Source organism: Martes martes (genome assembly GCF_963455335.1).
Source record: "Martes martes genome assembly, chromosome: 13".
Classification (NCBI taxonomy): domain Eukaryota; kingdom Metazoa; phylum Chordata; class Mammalia; order Carnivora; family Mustelidae; genus Martes; species Martes martes.
In genome coordinates, this window is record NC_137901.1 from 85,607,569 (window position 1) to 85,625,668 (window position 18,100).

Sequence of the window (18,100 nt, forward strand, 5' to 3'; positions counted from 1 at the left end):
AAAAGCAATTTATCCTGCCAGACCTGTTTAGTCCTCAGAAAAACCTTCAGTCTACTTAATTGGGTCCTATGTGAGCCTTTATCTCATCTTGTGTGGTATTCAGTGACTGTCTCTGTTAGTTCCCCAGTCACCAAATAGTCTCCTGCCAATCAGAGAAAAGGTGATTCAACTGTGGTCATGATTGATGAAATAAGAAGAAAGTTGGCGTGGGAATCAGACCCCCCAAGATCTAGTCTCAGCCTTGAGAACTAACTATCTCTGTGATTCACACAGACTGTCTTCCCTAGAATTTGGGTTAGTCACATTAACAATGAAAGGTTTCGACTGGATGGGGAAAGAATCTGCAAGCATCTAATTCCAGAACATCTAATTCCGAGATATTTTAATAACCCCAAAATGAAACCCCAGACCCATTTGCAATCACTCCCTGTTCCCCCTGTCCCCAACACCTGGCAACCACGAATCTTTCTGTGTCTATAGATTGGTATATTCTGGGCACTTCATATAAATGAAACCTACAATCTGTGGCCATTTGTGTTGGCTCCTTTCATTTAGTGTAATGTTTCTGAGGTTTGTCCATGTCATAGCATAGGTCACTATTTCATTCCTTTTTGCAGCTGAGTAATAATCTGTTGTAAAAATAGACTATGTTGTATTTATTTGTTCTTCTGTCCATGGACATTTGGCCCTTGTGAATCATGTTGCTGTGAGCACTCACGCACACATGTTTGTATGAACAAATGTCTTCAATTCTTTGGGGGTATATACCTAGGAGTGGGATTTCTGGGTCACGTGGTAACTCTGTGTTTAACTTTTTTAGGAACTGCCAGACCCTTCTCCACAGTGGGGAACCATTTCATACTCCCACCAGCAATGAACGAGGGTGGTCTCTGCATGTTTTTTTTTTTTAAAGATTTTATTTATTTATTTGTTAGAGAGGGAAAGAGACAAGCACAGGGAGCGGCAAGCAGACGGAGAGGGAGAAGCAGGCTCCCCACTGAGCAGGAACCCCGATGCGGGGCTCGATCCCAGGACCCTGGGATCATGACCTGAGCGGAAGGCAGACCCTTAACCGACTGAGCCACCCAGGCCTCCCATGGTCCCTGCGCCTTAATGAGCATTGGGAACTCAGATGGTTCTTTAATCAGGTGTCATGATTAGCAATGTCGTACCTATGAAAGAACAGAGTCATTATCGAAGATGTTTTAAGTTATTTTGCGTAATGGATGACTGTACCCATCATTTTCTGTGTCTCCAAACACTGTACGTCCCAAGTAGACGTGTGCCAAGTAGAACCAATGTTCCCCATTGCTCATTAGACAGCAGCTCTCCAGCAGCTAAGTGCTGGCGTGTCATCTGCAGCTCCCACGGCAGATGGGAAGCCCAGCAGTGTCACAGAGCACATGCTTTACCTGCTGATCAGTTCCAAAACTTCTGAAAATGACAAACCCTAACTGGGGTGGTTGTGCAATTCTAAGACATCTTGTTAGAGGAAATAGATAATCGCTCTGATTTCCCCGGGCAGGGAAAATGTAATGTGTGAACCATGTCTCCTGTGTACATGCATAAACCATCTCTTTTTCGATAATCCAAGAAAATCCAGCTGCAAGGGAAGAAAATTTCTCCTATCAAATAAAATGAGCCCCAACTCTGAGAGAGTCATGTCGTGTCTCAGGGCTCAATTAATACAGAAAGGTCTGGGTAATTAACTTAGCTGCTGGGGAAACTTGATCGCTAGGCTGACAAGCATCACTAAGTATTTCCAGACCCAAGGTAACATTCCAGCTTCTCAAAGCTCATGACCTGAATTGACTTCGCTCTCTGGGGAAAGAAACCCTCATTGCTGTCTCTGGACCTTTTATTTCATCCAAAGGAAACATCACCCTTTGCAACTGGAAGGATCAATAACCAAATGAATCAGCTGGGGGTGAGTTTACACTTCTCCTGTCAGCTGTCATCATTTGTTTGCTTGAACCGTATCTCTTAGTGCTAAGTGCGAAAGATACATTATGCAGTTTTCATAAACATATGAGATGAGTACATTTTACGCCCATCATTTTCATCTCTTTGAGGATACCTAACCTCACTCTCAGTACTTGGCTACATGGCAGTTTCCAGTAGAAGTGGCTGCTTTCAGTAATAGAAACAGAAACTATATTTGTTCATTGCTTTTCCTTCTTCCCGGGATGTTAATTCCTTGGTTTGTAAAAATTGCACGCATTTTAGTTTGCAAGAGTTTCTGGATCTCTGATGTTTGATGAACGTCCAGTGCCAGATAGTGGTAGTGTATAGTTCCCAACTGCAACAAAATGCCATGCAACAACTACAAAACCTCCAACGTGAAATAAGAAACATGGTTTGCTCACACAATCTGACGCGGTAGGCTAGGGAGCTCTGCTAAGCTTGCTGGAACTTGATCATGGGGTGTTCTGGAATGGCTATAACCAGGACACCTGGAGTGGCTCTGTGTGTCTCTCCTCCTCTAGCAGGCTACCCCAGAGAGCATTCTGATGTGTGCCAGAAAGCAGAGACAAGTAGACCCTGGCATTCTCCGCTCGGTGGTGGCACTACCACGTTCTACTAGCTGAAGCATAAGGCTAGCTCAAGTCAGGAAACAGGTTCTGGCTCTTGAGCAAGAGGAGATGCAAAATCCACATGGTGACAAGTGATGATATAGGGAAAGAAAAAGAATTTGGGCCTGAGTGCTATATATTAGAACCAGGCCCTCCCCTTGGAGTTCATTCTTAGACCTCAGTTTATTTAGGCAAAGGGAAAACTGGGTCCAAGAGGAATAGTTCTGACTGGTTTTTGTGTTTTTAATCTTACCAAACAATTACATAAACAGATGTATGAGCTGTCTTGGTTTGCTCAGGCTGCCGTAACCAAATGCCACAGGCAGAGTGGCTTTAACAACGGGAATTTTTTTCTCAGAGTTCTGGAGGTTGGGAAAGCCAAAATCAAGGTGCCAGCTGATTCCGTTTCTGGTGCGAGCTCTCTTCTGGGCTCACAGATGGCCACCTTCTCAGGGTGTCCTCATATACCAGAAATAGAACCCTCTGGTGTCTCTTCTTTTTTTTTTTTTTTTACATTTTTTATTTTTTATTAACATATAATGTATTATTAGCCCTAGGGGTACAGGTCTGTGAATCACCAGGTTTACACACTTCACAGCACTCATCTGGTGTCTCTTCTTATAAGGATCTTACTCTATCAAGAGGGCCCCACCCTCAATGACCTCATCTAAACTTAATTACCTCCAAATACTTTCACATGGGGAGTTAGAGCATCAGCAGGTAAATGGGGGGGCACACGATTTAGTCTATAGCATGACCTAAATTAATAATTTTAGATTTAGCATCTTCATTCCCTTTTAATTCTCCCCCCCATAATCTCATTTCCTATTGTGACCAGCTGTGAATAAAACTTCTTAATATTGGGGGCGCCTGGGTGGGTCAGTGGGTTAAAGCCTCTGCTTTCGGCTCAGGTCATGATTTCAGGATCCTGGGATCGAGCCCCGCATTGAGCTCTCTGCTCTGCGGGGAACCTGCTTCCCCCTCTCTCTCTGCCTGCCGCTCTGCCTACTTGTGATCTTTGTCTGTCGAATAAATAAATAAAATCTTTAAAAAGAAAAAAATTCTTAATATTGGGGATCAAAGTCGGAACCCAACTTTGGAGTCTCAGTGATTGATCAGAACGAATTGGAAACATATCCATAGTATGTCTTATCTAGTGTTTAAGAACATTCTTATTCCTACTAGAGTTCGGGAGAGAGTGATCTAAAGCTTCACTCGATCTAAAGTTTGAGAGAGTGGTTAACCAATCCTTGTCAAGCTGGGTTTATTGGATAGAAAATTCAAAGTAGTTTCATGCTTCCCAGCCAAAGCATTGGAGGTCATCTTTCCCATAAGCTTCCAGAACTTCTGAGCATTACTCATTCAATCTTAAAAACTGCATGATTCTTCCACTCTTTACTTTTAGGCTCTTAATGGCCTTGAACCACAAAAGCAATTAAGTTGCCAGAGAAAGTTTCTAATATCCTGTTCATCTTAAATTCTTGGAACAAATATTTTATTCACTGTGTGTGTAAGGAGAGAAGGGAAGGAAACCCTTTTTCAGCATTTTCATTTTGTGAATGAATGAGTAAAAGAATGAACATCTTTAAGGAGAGAAAAAGGTTTTATTTTATTTTTTTAAAGACTTTATTTACTTATTTGACCGACAGATCACAAGTAGGCAGAGGCAGGCAGAGAGAGAGAAGGGGAAGCAGGCTCCCCGCTAAGCAGAGAGCCTGATGTGGGGCTCAATCCCAGGACCCCGGGATCATGACCTGAGCTGAAGGCAGAGGCTTTAACCCACTAAGCCACCCAGGCACCTTGAGAGAAAGGTTTTAGAGAAGAAAGCCATTATCTGAGAGAAATGATGAGATTAGTCTGTTGAGAGAGCTATTAAAGGTAGATTGAAAGAAAAAAAAAAGGTAGACTGATCTGTGTGATGTGTTTACAGCCTAGATACCTATCCTCCAGCCCTGGAGAGGGGTAGCCCTTGGGACAAGCTTTCAGGAAAGCTATTGTTCAACCCAATCAATATCTCATAGACAAGAGTATTATTGATGTCTTTAATCAGCAAAAGAAAATTTAAATTCTCCCTAAAACCAATATTAATATCAGTATAAGGAATTTATGAAATGAAAACTAAAGCTGGGAACTTTAACACTTTTAACATCATTCCTTTTATTAACTGCTCTATGTTTACCGATGTTTCTGACCAGCCCTGGCAAAACTTACAAATGCCAGAAGAGATATCTGGGACGACTAGGACATAAATAACGGTGGCTATCAATTCTTTCATATAGACTATTTTACATAGTCTGTTCTCATTTAGCACACACTGGCACTTTGCCAGACACTGGTGAAAGCGTGATGAGCAAGACAAATTCAGCTCAGGCCCTCACGGAAGTCACAGCCTAGTTCAGACAAGCCATAAATAGGGACAACCACAATGAGGCTCCGCTTCACACCCACTAGGAGGGCTCTAACCAAAAAAACAGACAATAACAAATGTTGGCAAGGATGTGGAGACATTGGAACACTCGTGCGTGACTGGTGGGAACGGAAAAGTCTGGCAGTTCCTCAAAAAGCTAAACATAGAGTTACCATATGGCATAGCAATTTCACTCCTAGGTATACACCCGAGAGAATTAAAACACACGTTCCTGCAAAACTTGCACATGAATAGAATGTTCACAGCAGCATTCACAATAGCCGGAAGACACAATGTCACTTACACTTTCAAATGTCCAACACCTGGTGAAGGGATGAACACAGTGTGGTCTGTCCATGGGATGGGATACTAGCCATCCATAAAGAGGAATGAACCACTGATACACACATGTTATGACATGGATGAGCCCTGAAAACATGACGCTAAGTCACGGAAGCGAACACAAATGATTCCGTTTGTATGAAATGTCCAGAATAGGCAAGTCCGTGGACATGAAAGCAGAGTGATGGTTTCCGGGGGTTTGGGGTAGGGAGAAGGGGGAATGGTTGCTTAATGGGCGCAAGGTGTCTTTTGGGGGTGATTAAAATATTTTGGAAGTGGACAGAGCCAGTGGTTGCACAACACGGTAAACGTGCTAAATGAATTGTACATTTTAAAATAGTGAATTTTGTTATGTGTATTTTACCTCAATTTAAAAAAATTAATTGAAATTTACACATAAGGGCGTGTAAGGACCTATTTAGCCAGAGCGACTCCATCTTGGGTAAATAGCCATTTTGTTGTTTGTGCAGTAAACTTAAATTGACTCTCCCCCCCAGAGAAACTTACTTAGAAGCAAGTCCAGGAAACCAGTAAAATGTAGTCGGCTAGTTCCTGATAACAGAGCCCAGAATACAAGGACGAGTCAGGCCAGATGGAGACATCTAATCAGTACGAAGTACTGTTTGTAATAGTAAGAAGGACTTGCCCAAGCCTCGCATTGGGCTCCCAGCTCAGCGGTGAGCTTGCTTCCCCCTCTCCCTCTGCCTTTCCTCTGCTCATGTTCTCTCTTTCTCTCTCTTGCTCTCTCTCAAATAAATGAACAAAATCTTAAAAATATATATATATACTAAAGATCATACATTTTACTCCAAGTTATACCTTTAGAGAGATTTTTTAAATCACTTGAATTTTTCAGAAGTATATCTTATTTCATTTTGCAATAATTTTGACTGCATATCTGTGTACTTATACACATGTAGTGTTACTGCAAACTAAACAGCTTCCATTAGGCACACATGAAAAATCTGTCTCCACTTCCTTGTTGCACACACAGGGAAGAACTGTAAGGTCGGTTTCCACTTTTAACTGTTTTTTCAGGTACGTAATAATACTTAAACTTGTTATCCTGATCAGGATATATAATACTTAAGTAGTTTTTTTCAATAGAAAAACAGTAATAAGGGCGCAGGGGTGGCTCAGTCAGTTAAGGGTCTGACTCTTGATTTCGGCCCAGGTCATGATCTCGGGGGTCGTGAGGTGGGGCCCAGCATAGGACTCCACGCTTGGTGGGGAGTCAGCCTGACATTCTCTCCCTCTCCCTCTGCCCCTCCCCTGCCTCTCTTTAAAATAAATACAATCTGGGGAACCTGGGTGGCTCAGTGGGTTAAAGCCTCTGCTTTCGGCTCAGGTCGTGATCCCAGGGTCCTGGGATCGAGTCCCGCATCGGGCTCTCTGCTCAACAGGGAGCCTGCTTCCTCCTCTCCCTCTGCCTGCCTCTCTGCCTACTTGTGATCTCTGTCTGTCAAATAAATAAATAAAATCTTTAAAATAAATACAATCTTGGGGCGCCTGGGTGGCTCAGTGGCTTGGGCCTCTGCCTTCGGCTCTGGTCGTGATCTCAGGGTCCTGGGATGGAGCCCCGCATTGGGCTCTCTGCTCAGCAGGGAGCCTGCTCCCCTCCCCCCCCCCGCCTGCCTCTCTGCCTACTTGTGATCTGTGTGTCAAATAAATAAATAAAATCTGGGGCGCCTGGGTGGCTCAGTGGGTTAAAGCCTCTGCCTTGGGCTCAGGTCATGATCCCAGGGTCCTGAGATCGAGCCCCGCGTCGGGCTTTCTGCTCAGTGGAGAGCCTGCTTCCCTTCCTCTCTCTCTGCCTGCCTCTCTGCCTACTTGTGATCTCTGTCTGTCAAACAAAGAAATAAAACCTATAAATAAATAAATAAATAAAATCTTAAAAAAAAAAATAAATGCAATCTTAAAAAGAGAAAAAAAAGACTAATAAAAGCATAATAGTTTAACAGCTTGGAACATCACTATCCCACCTTCAAATTAAACTATACTGAATTGACATGACACTGGGCTTATTTAAAAAATGTTCACATAATTATGTGTTTTTTTTTCAAATTATAAAAACAATATATGATCGTAGAAAACTTGAGAAAATATAGGAAGGGTAAAACAGAAAAAATGAAATTGACTATCATATCACAACCCAGCAGTAACTTCTATGTCACTGTTATATTTCCCTTATTTTGGTCATCGCTGCACAGCAGCATCTGGCATATGATAAATATTTGTCAAATATGTTAATGACTGGGTCTTTGTTGGCAGAAAGCTAAATCTGTCAAAAATTTAAAATCTGTCAAAATTTATGGTAAAAGTAAATTTTACCATAAAATTCATTAGAAGAATGCAGGTGCTATTGTGTTGACTTTTTATCTTTTGATTTTCAAGTTTAGAATATGGAGCAAATGCTACAGATGGACCCAAATCACAAAGAGGCAGCATACTCCAGAGGCCAAGGAACAGCCTCTTTATTTTTTATTTATTTGTCAGAGAGAGAGAGAGAGAGAGTGTGCGTGAGCGCACAAGCTGGGGGGTGGTGGTCAGGCAGGCAGGCAGAGGGAAAAGCAGGCTTCCTGCTGAGCAAGAAGCCCGGTACAGGACTTGATCCCAGGACCCTGGGATCCCGACCTGAGCTAAGGTGAATACCTAATCAACTGAGCCACCCAGGTGTCCCTGGAATAGGCCCTTTAAAACCACCCAGTTAGAATCCACTTTAGAAGTGGCCATCTAGGGGCTCCTGGGTGGCTCGTGGGTTAAGCCTTTGCCTTCAGCTCAGACCATTATCTCAGGGTCTTGGGATCAAGACCCACATTGGGCTCTCTGCTCAGCAGGGAGCCTGCTTCCCCATCTCTCTCTCTATCTGCCTCTCTGCCTACTTGTGATCTCTGTCAAATAAATAAATAAATAAACAAATCTTTAAAAAAAAAAAGTGGCCGTCTAAAACATGCCATTCCTTTAATATGCTCGGCCACATCTCACATAAAGGCAACCTCCCTTGTTGGTTTGGAAGCTACATTAACTTTTGCTAGCCCCTGGTAGGCAATTTGGATTATCAAGACTTCTTCTTTCCCCAAAGCTGAGTTCATCCAAAGTAATGGGTCTTTTTGATGGTGGGTAAATTTTCCAATGCCTTCAGGGGAGAATGCTAATGAAAGACTGCTGGGAACTAGTTCAGCAAGTAACCACGCTTCAATGTGTCTTCAGAAGAGTAGTCCAATTATGTCTATTGGGTTGCCAAAAGTGGGATAGCCTGAACCTCCCTGTGTTCCAACAGTAGTATTTCTCCGATGTTAAGGTTCATCCGAATGGCCTGAAAAGCTCAGTAAAATACAAATTCTGATTCAGGTGGTTGGAAGCAGTGCGGGATTCTGAAAGACTACCAAAGTCCCGGGAGATGCTGAGGCTGCTGGTCTTCTGACCACTTTGAGAAGTAAGGTCGCAACACACAAAGCTGATGAATGGCCTGACTCGTCTCCACTGTTAAAATCTAGGGGTCCAGGGGCGCCTGGGTGGCTCAGTGGGTTAAAGCCTCTGCCTTGGGCTCAGGTCATGATTCCAGGGTCCTGGGATCAAGCCCACATTGGGCTCTCTGCTCAGCAGGGAGCCTGCTTCCCCCCTCTCTATGTCTGCCTCTCTGCCTACTTGTGATCTCTGTCAAATAAATAAATAAAATCTTAAAAAAAAAAAATCTAGGGGTCCAGAGGTGCCTGGGTAGCTCTGTCAGTTGGGCATCTGCCTTCGGCTTAGGTCATGATCCCAGCGTCCTGGGATCGAGCCCCATGAGCCCCATATCGGGCTCCCTGCTCAGTAGGGAGTTTGCTTCTCCCTCTCCCCCTGCTTGTGCTCTCTCTCTCTCTCTCTTGCTCTCGATCTCTGGTTTGCTCACTCTCTCTCAAATAAATAAAAACTTTTAAAAAAGGTAAACTCTCCTCTTAAAAAAAAAAAACAAAAAAAAAAACAAGGGGCACCTGCGTGGCTCAGTGGGTTAAAGCCTCTGCCTTCAGCTCAGGTCATGATCCCAGGACCCTGGGATCGAGCCCCGCATCGGGCTCTCTGCTCAGCGGGCAGCCTGCTTCCCCCTCTCTCTCTGCCTGCCTCTCTGCCTACTTGGGATCTCTGTCTGTCAAATAAATAAATAAATAAAATCTTAAAAAAAAAAATCAAAGGGTCCAGCGTGGGAGATGCAACAAGGCCCCCAGGCTGGGTCTCATGTGGGGTCTATCCCACCAGCTGATCTAAATGATCTCTGTCTACATTTGAAGTGCTTTACCACTTACTGAACAAGGCTACATTTAATTTCTCTCTCTTTTTAAATTAAAAAAAAATTTTAAAATATCTTATTTATTTGACAGAGAGACAAAGTGAGAGAGGGAACACAGGCAGGGGAGTGGGAGAGAGAGAAGCAGGCTTCCTGGTGAGCAGGGAGCCTGATGCGGGGCTTGATCCCAGGACCCTGGGATCATGACCTCAGTCGAAGGCAGCTGATTAATGACTGAGCCATCAAGGAGCCCCTAATTTCTCTCTCTTTTTTAAAAAGATTGAGGTAAAATTCACATCACATGAAATTAACCATTTTGGGGGGAAGATTTTCTTTATTTATTTGAGAGAGAGAGAGAGAGAGCACAAGTCGTGGGGGGGGCAGAGAGAGAGAGATAAGCAGACTCCCTGCTGAGCATGAATTTGAACCTGCATTTGAACCTGGCCCCACCACTCGCTGTCATGAGACTTTGGGCAAGTTACTGAATCCTCTGTGCCTCAGTTTTCTTGTCCATAAAATGGGAATAAAAACAGTATAAACCTCAGGCTTATTATAAGCATTAAATAAGAAGATACATGTACAGTGCTTAAAACAGTGCTTAGGACTTAGTGAACTATAATAAATTTCAGCTGTTATTGCACTTAAAACACTGATGAGCTGGGTGACTTTTGACTTTCCAAGTCAGTCACTATCTTTCTTATTTCCTCTACAATGGAAAATACAATACTTGCCTTCCCTACTTCTGAGCCTGAGGTCAAAATAAATAATAAAGGCAAAGCATTTTGGAAACAATAAAGCACTATACAAACATAAACTTCTTATTGAATGCAAGGGAAATCCTATTTATCTGTTCATAAAAACACATTTCCAAGAATTTTGATTTTCCTGAATTTCATTTGGTTTATTCAGTTATGCATGGATTAGAATGTACTAAAACCACATCTCTTTCAAATTATCATAATTCAGGGAGGGCCTGGGTAGCTCAGTCGGTTAAGCATCCGACTCTTGATTTCAGCTCAGGTCATGATCTCAGGGTCATGACTTCAGTCAGGGTCGTGGGATCACGCCCCTCATCGGACTCCACACTCAGCGGGAAGTCTGCTTGAGCATCTCCCTCTCCCTCTGCCCCTTTGTGCCATCCCCACTGTCTCTCTCTCTAAATAAATAAATAAATAAATGTCATAATTCTGACTTTTCACTAATTCAGACAGTCATTGTCCTAATCAACACAGGTTGTTGCAATTTTATTTTAAAGCCATAAATACTAGTATGGATTTATGCTCCTGCAGGGACTTGAGCAAGAAGATTTCTGACCTCATGCTAACGGAATCCAGACAAGAAAGGCCCCCAGTATAGGCAGAGTTAGGTGAATTTCATCAAGGAGAATATTTTAAGTCCAATAAGAGAGTTGTAATTTGGGAAGAAGGGGAAAGCATGAGAGTATCCAAGACTACAAAGATAGTTGTTGGATGAAAAAGAGAAAGAAAATCTGGAAAGAAATGGTGTTCCCCCTCTCTGTCTGCCTGCCTCTCTGCCTACTCATTGATCTCTCTCTCTCTGTGTCAAATAAGTAATAAATAAAATCTTAAAAAAAAAAAAAGTTGATGGGGCGCCTGGGTGGCTTAGTGGGTTAAGCCTCTGCCTTCAGCTCAGGTCATGATCCCAGGGTCCTGGGATGGAGCCCCGCATCGGGCTCTCTGCTCCGCGGGGAGCCTGCTTCCTCCTCTCTCTCTCTGCCTGCCTCTCTGCCTACTTGTGATCTCTCTCTCTGTCAAATAAATAAATAAAATCTTAAAAAAAAAAAATTAAGATGCAGGGGTGCCTGGCTGGCTCAGTCAGTATAGCATGTGACTCCTGATCTCAGGGCTGTGAGTTCAAGCCCCATGTTGGGCATGATGCCTTCTTTAAAAAAATTTTGAGATGAAATCAAACATTTTAAAGTGACTGATTCGGTGGCGCTTAGTACATTCACAATGTTGCGTCATCACCACCTCGATCTTCCTAGTTCCAAAACATCCTCATCACCGCAAAAGGAGACCTCATACACGTTAAGCAATCTTTCCCCGTTCCTCACTCCCCTCAGGAGCTGATCACCATGAATCTGCTTTCTGTCGCTACAGATGTATCTGTTCTAGACATTTCATAGGAATGGACTCATACGATAAGTGGCCTTTTCATGATCTCAGCGCTGTGAGATACAGCCAGCATCAGGCTCCGTGCACAGTGCCGAGTCGGCTTGGGACTTCCTTTCCCTCTCCCTCTGCCCCTCCACTCCACACACATGTGCACGTGCTCTTTCTCTGTGTCAAATAAATAAATATCTCTGAAAGATTTTATTTATTTATTTGACAGAGAGAGAGAGATCACAAGCAGGCAGAGAGGCAGGCAGAGAGAGAGGGGGAAGCAGGCTCCTTGCTGAGCAGAGAGCCTGATACGGGGCTCAATTCCAGGACCCTAAGATCATGACCTGAGCCAAAGGCAGAGGCTTAACCCACTGAGCCACCCAGGCACCCCATGGTTATTTAAGATTTGACAGTTATAGGAGCTACATTTTCATATTTGAGACTCATTTCTGGGGCACCTGGCTGGCTCAGTTGGAAGAGCATCAGACTCTTGATCTCGGGGTTGTGAGTTTGAGGCCCATGTTGGGTGTAGAGATCACTAAAATAATAATAATAATAATTAATGTAAAGTTTTAAAAAGTCAGTCTCAAGTCACTCAAGGTTGAAGCCTTGTTTAATCCACTATAAGATTCATTTGCCCTTCAAATATATAGTAACTAAAATATTTGACTTGATGAAAAAATGTTCAACTCTACCAAAAATAAAAAAAATGCATTCAAAACATAAAAGATGCCATCATTTAGGTACAATATTGACCAAGATTTAAATAAATTGATAAGTAAGTAATAATCAGGATGCAGGGAATCAGGACTTTTCTTTACAGGACTGCTAAGAATGCAATCTCATACAAGTTTCCCTGGACAAATTTAGCAATGCATATAATTCCTTTTTTTAAAAATGTTTATATTCTTGGGGTGCCTGGGTGGCTCAGTGGGTTAAGGCTCTGCCTTCGGCTCGGGTCATGATCCCAGGGTCCTGGGATCGAGACCCGCATCGGGCTCTCTGCTCAGCAGGGGGCCTGCTTCCTCCCTCTCTCTCTGCCTGCCTTTCTGCCTACCTGTGATCTCTCTGTCAAATAAATAAATAAAATCTTTAAAAAAATGTTTATATTCTTAAAAAATTTAAATTAAAATGTTTATATTCTTTGATTCCAGTATTTAAGCTTAGAGGATGTTCATGAATGTTCATGATTATTTATAAATACGTGATTCATTATAGTGTTATTATAACCAAAAATTGAGAGCTACCTAAAGCCCATCAATAGGGAATTAGACATAAGTTACAGTTAATGCCTAGGAAGAATACAGGTGTAGCCAAATTGTTTTTTTAGATAGAAAATATTTAATGAGGGGCGCCTGGGTGGCTCAGTGGGTTAAAGCCTCTGCCTTGGGCTCAGGTCATGATCCCAGGGTCCTGGGATCGAGCCCCGCATCGGGCTCCCTGCTTGGCGGGGAGCCTGCTTCCCCCTCTCTCTCTGCCTGCCTCTCTGCCTACTTGTGATCTCTGTCTGTCAAATAAATAAGTAAATAAAAAGATATCTCAAGCCAAGAACTTTGATTATCTTAAAAAAAAAGAAAATATTTAACGATTTGGAATAATGTCCATGATATATATATATATTTTAAATATTTTATTAATTAATTTGACAGAGAGAGACACAGTGAGAGAGGGAACACAAGCAAGGGGAGTGGGAGAGGGAGAAGCAGGCTCCCACTGAGCAGGGAGCCTGATGTGGGGCTCGATCCCAGGACTCTGGAATCATGATGTGAGCCAAAATCTAGAGTCCCACGCTTAACTGCCTGAGCCACCCAGGTGCCCCACCAATACACCACTTCTGACATTTCATTTTATTATGACCATTTAAGCTCCATGAAGAGAGGGATGTGTCCCTCTTTTTGGTACTTGGCACCACATAGCGCGTGCTTAATATCATCAAATGTTATGAGATATCAATGCCAGGGGAAATTGTACCAACTCCACATTTCCGTGGTAGATGAATTATTTCCCCAGTGCTTATAATATTTGCAGCTCTATGTGAATGTGGATCTAATGTACAAGAATTAACTAGTTTTACAAGGTCTGTGTCTTTGTTAGAAGAGTAGTAATACAGGCGAGCATAACAGTGGGCTGGAGACAGAAGATTTGGCAGCTCTTCCTGTTTTCATCACAGCCTCATTAAGCCTCAAGCAACAGGGCTCACTTCCATGGCTCAGCTTCCCAAGCCTTGAAAAGAAAACCCTGTCCCCTTTCTGCCTACTCAGGGGGACCAAGTGGAAGGAGAAAAGCCTATAAAGGGCTCCAACTTACTTCAGAGAAATATAAAACGGCCCCACAATTTTTGTTTCCTTCTCTCGAAAACAGTTTAAAGGGGGTGCCTGGGTGGCTCAGTGGGTTAAAGCCTCTGCCCTCGGCTTGGGTCATGATCCCAGGGTCCTGGGATCCAGCCCTGCATCGGGCTCTCTGCTCAGCAGGAAGCCTGCTTCCCCTCTCTCTCTGCCTGCCTCTCTGCCTACTTGTGATCTCTGTCTGTCAAATGAATAAATAAAACCTAAAAAAGAAAGAAAGAAAACAGTTTAAAGTTCTCTTTCTGTTTCACTTATGGTATCAGGATTCTCCTACCATTCAGCAAAGTGTAAGACATAAGCCGCCAGTGAATAACCATTATCTCCATTTTACAGATGGAGGTACTTAAGGTAGAAGAGGGTTATATGTTCAAGTCGGCAAAGTAATTCACCAGCAGAATTCCAAAAAGAGTCTGAGTCCAAAACAAAATGATTCTGTGGAACCATCTGCTCTCCAGCTGCGCAGACAGTTCCCTAAAACGCAGTAAGTATTGTTGAAACTATTTTTACTGTAGCAGAAGTCAATCAGACAGCTGGGATTCAGATAAGACCTGGCTTGAGCATTTCAATAAAGAGATGCTTTTTTCATTCTACCAGCTAATAGATTTTATGCCCAGTCTACATCTTCGGTATTTGCAAATGCAAGTTAATTGATGATAGAGAATCCCTTTGGTCTTGTTAAGTCATGAAATTCAAGCAACAGCCACAAAGAAGATGGATTACATTGACTGGATAAAATAGTTACATTTGTGAAGGCGACAAGGATAAACACAACAAGCAAACCAGATCCAAGTCTCTGATTCTTTTATTTGGCTCATATCTAGGCAACCAGAGTCATGCACTAATCTAATGAGGTGACTTAACTCCTTTGGGGAGGGTGGGTGAGGCGTGGGTGGAGAGATGCAAGTGTTGGATATGAGACAATGACAGAAGGTAGAGAATTGTGAAAACTGGGTGATAGATACATGGGAGTTCATCACAAACTTCTATTTACTTAATATATGTTTGAAAATTTCCAAAATAAGAAATAGCTTGGTGTAGCAAGTTGTTAACCAACTTTGCAAAAAGACTCACATGGTCTTCCATGAGTTTTTATCTTAAAACAAAATTTTTTTGAAGATTTATTTACTTATCTGATAGAGAGATCAAGATCGGGGAGAGAGACAGAGGGAGAGGGAGAAACTTAAGCAGACTTGGTGCTGAGCGAGGAGCCTGATCCCATGTCCCTGAGATCATGACCTGAGCTGAAATCAAGAACCAGGATCTCAAGGTCCGGGGATTGAGTCTGGCTTTGGGCTCTCTGCTCAGCAGGGAGCCTGCTTCCCCCGTCCCCCCATCCCCGCCTGCTTGTGATCTCTGTCTGTCAAATAAATAAATAAATATCATTTAAAAAATAGTACAAGTTAATAGCTTTTTTAAAAAAATATTTACAGAGTTTTGCGATTATCACCATGGATGATTTTATTAAGTTTTTTTTTTTTTTTTTTTTAAATATAAGCTGTATGTTCAATTTGGGGCTTGAACTCACAACCCAGAGATCAAGAGTTGCATGATCCACTGACAGAGTCAGCCAGGCACCCCCACCACGGTTACTTTAAAATTTTTTTCATCACCCCAAATAGAAATTGCCCATAGCAGTCACTTCCTTTCTCCCTAACCCCCTCAACCTCTGGCAACTACTACTCTGCTTCCTGTCTCTATGTATTTACCTACCATGGACATTTCATACAAGAGGAACCAACAATGTGTGACCTTCTGTGACTGGCTTCTTTCACTTAGCATCATTCATTTCAAGGTACATCCCATGTTGCAGCATGTGTCAATACCTCATTCCTATTTTGGCTAAATAATCCATTGTATAGATAAACCACATTTTAAAAATATTTTATTTGTTAGTCAGAGAAAGAGAGCACAAGCCGGGGGAGTGGCAGGCAGAGGGAGAAGCAGGCTTCCCGCTGAGCAAGAGCCTGAGGACTCTGGGACCACGACCTGAGCCAAAGGCAGACGCTTCACCCATTGAGCCACCCAGGCGTCCTGATAAACCACATTTGTTTAAAAGATTTTATTTATTTATTTGAGAAAGAGACAGAGCACAAGCGGGAGGAGGGTCAGAGGGAAAAGGGAGAGGGACAAGCAGACTCCCTGCTGAGTGTGGCACCCAATGTAGGACTCAATTCCAGGACCACAAGGTCACGACTTGAGCCAAAGTCAGATGCTTCACCCACTGAACCACCTAGGCGCCCCTAGATAAACCACATTTTTAATCCATTAATCAAATAATAGATATGTATATTTTTTCACTTTTTTCACATTACACTGCTATGAACATTCATGTATTGTGAATTGCCTAAGACTGATGAATCATAGACCTGTACCCCTGAAACAAATAATACATTATATGTTAATTTAAAAAATTCATGTATAAGGGGTTTTTGCTGTTATTGGTTATTGTTGTTGTTGTTATTTTGTGGGCATGTTTTTATCTCTCCTGGGTTTATACATAGGACTGGAATTGATGGGTCATATAGTTAACTCTATGTTTAACATTTTCAGGAACTGCCAGATTGTTTTCCAAAGAAGCTGCACCATTTTGCAGTCCCACCAGCAATATACTCAGGTTCCAATTTCTCCACATCCTCACAACACTATTATCTCTTTGATTTTAGCCATCCTGGTGGGTGTGAAGTGTTATCTCTTTGTGGCTTTTATTTGCATTTCCCTAACGGCTAATGAAGTTGACTATCTTTTCACATGCTTTTTTTTTTTTTTAAGATTTTATTTATTTATTTGACACAGAGAGAGATCACCAGTAGGCAGAGAGGCAGGCAGAGAGAGAGAGGGGGAAGCAGGCTCCCTGCTGAGCAGAGAGCCTGATGCCGGGCTCTATCCTAGGACCCTGGGATCATGACCTGAGCAGAAGGCAGAGGCACCCAGGTGCCCCTTCATGTGCTTATTCTTTAACTTTGAGGCAGGCCTGCAGCTTCCTTTCTTAGTTGGGAGAGTTACGGCTTTCTACCACCTGCAAGTTTTTATTGAGTTTCTTTGTGCCTAGATCATTAGAAGAATAAATTAATACTCTTTCTCAATGAAGCTCAGCTACTGCTCCAACATGGTGAATGAAAGTCTTTCTTTCACTTTTTTTTTCCCCAAAGAAGAAAATTCAGGACTATAAGAAGTTAAACATTAGGTACGCTAAAATGTAACCTAAAAAATTAGTATTCTTGCAGCTGAAGGAAGCGAAGTCCCTTTGTGTTTTATTTAATCTGACATAGTGCATTTAAGTAAACCTATTTAAAAGAAATAGAAGTGTCTTAGGTCCTATGAGAGGTGAGTGAATGGACATCTTCATGTCTCTTTCTTTAAATACTGGTGGACTTAAGAGGGGAGACATGGTATAGCAAAACCAAAGGAGTGTCATCCGGTCGGGTTGAAGAAATCGATACTTTATTTTACCATCTCAATTTTCTCTGTTCACCTAAAGTCAATTCCAAGGGCTCATCCGAATCCCCTCATTGTGTTAGGATTAGGATTTGGTTATTTTGAACGTCGCTCTAAAAGAGCAGCTGGGATTTGAGAACCGTTGGTTTAAGTGTTTTCAATAAAAGCTTGTTATTAGATCCGCGTCTTAGAGTGCGCAGCTTGCCGCTGCTCACCCGACCCTCCAGAGAGGAGACCTCAGGTCATTACCGAGTGTGAGCGGTTTGAACGTCTCGGAGGAAATCCGAGGCCCGGTTCTGACGGCTATTAAAAAAGAAAAGAAAAGAAAAAAGCCTTCAAACCAACCGGCGTTTTCAAATTTACCACGCCCCTTCCTGCCTTCATTGCCCTGGAAACTTGACCACCTCGCCTCAAAGCTCAATCTCTACCATACGGGTTCCTCCGGGAACGCTGACTCCTATTTCAGCGACCCAACCAAGAAACCAGTCCCTGCGGGCGCCTCCCGCCACGCCCAGGCCCGCCCATCTCCGCTCAGGCTGGATCGAAGTCTTCCTCCGCCTACCCGGTAGGCCAAAGGCCCCGCCCCATTCCCTCCTCTTCATTGGCTCCGG

At 42.8% G+C, this 18,100-nt stretch overlaps 1 protein-coding gene across 1 annotated transcript in view; it reads left to right on the forward strand.

Annotated features, from left to right (window-relative positions):
• Positions 1 to 1,816: 1,816 nt before the first annotated feature.
• Positions 1,817 to 18,100, forward strand: part of RNF34 (ring finger protein 34) — a 37,439-nt gene continuing 21,155 nt past the window's right edge. The window contains exons 1-2 of the mRNA XM_080820963.1: positions 1,817 to 1,927; positions 14,388 to 14,535. The gene's annotated coding sequence lies outside the window, so the exon portion shown is untranslated. The remainder of the gene's footprint in view (positions 1,928 to 14,387; positions 14,536 to 18,100) is intronic.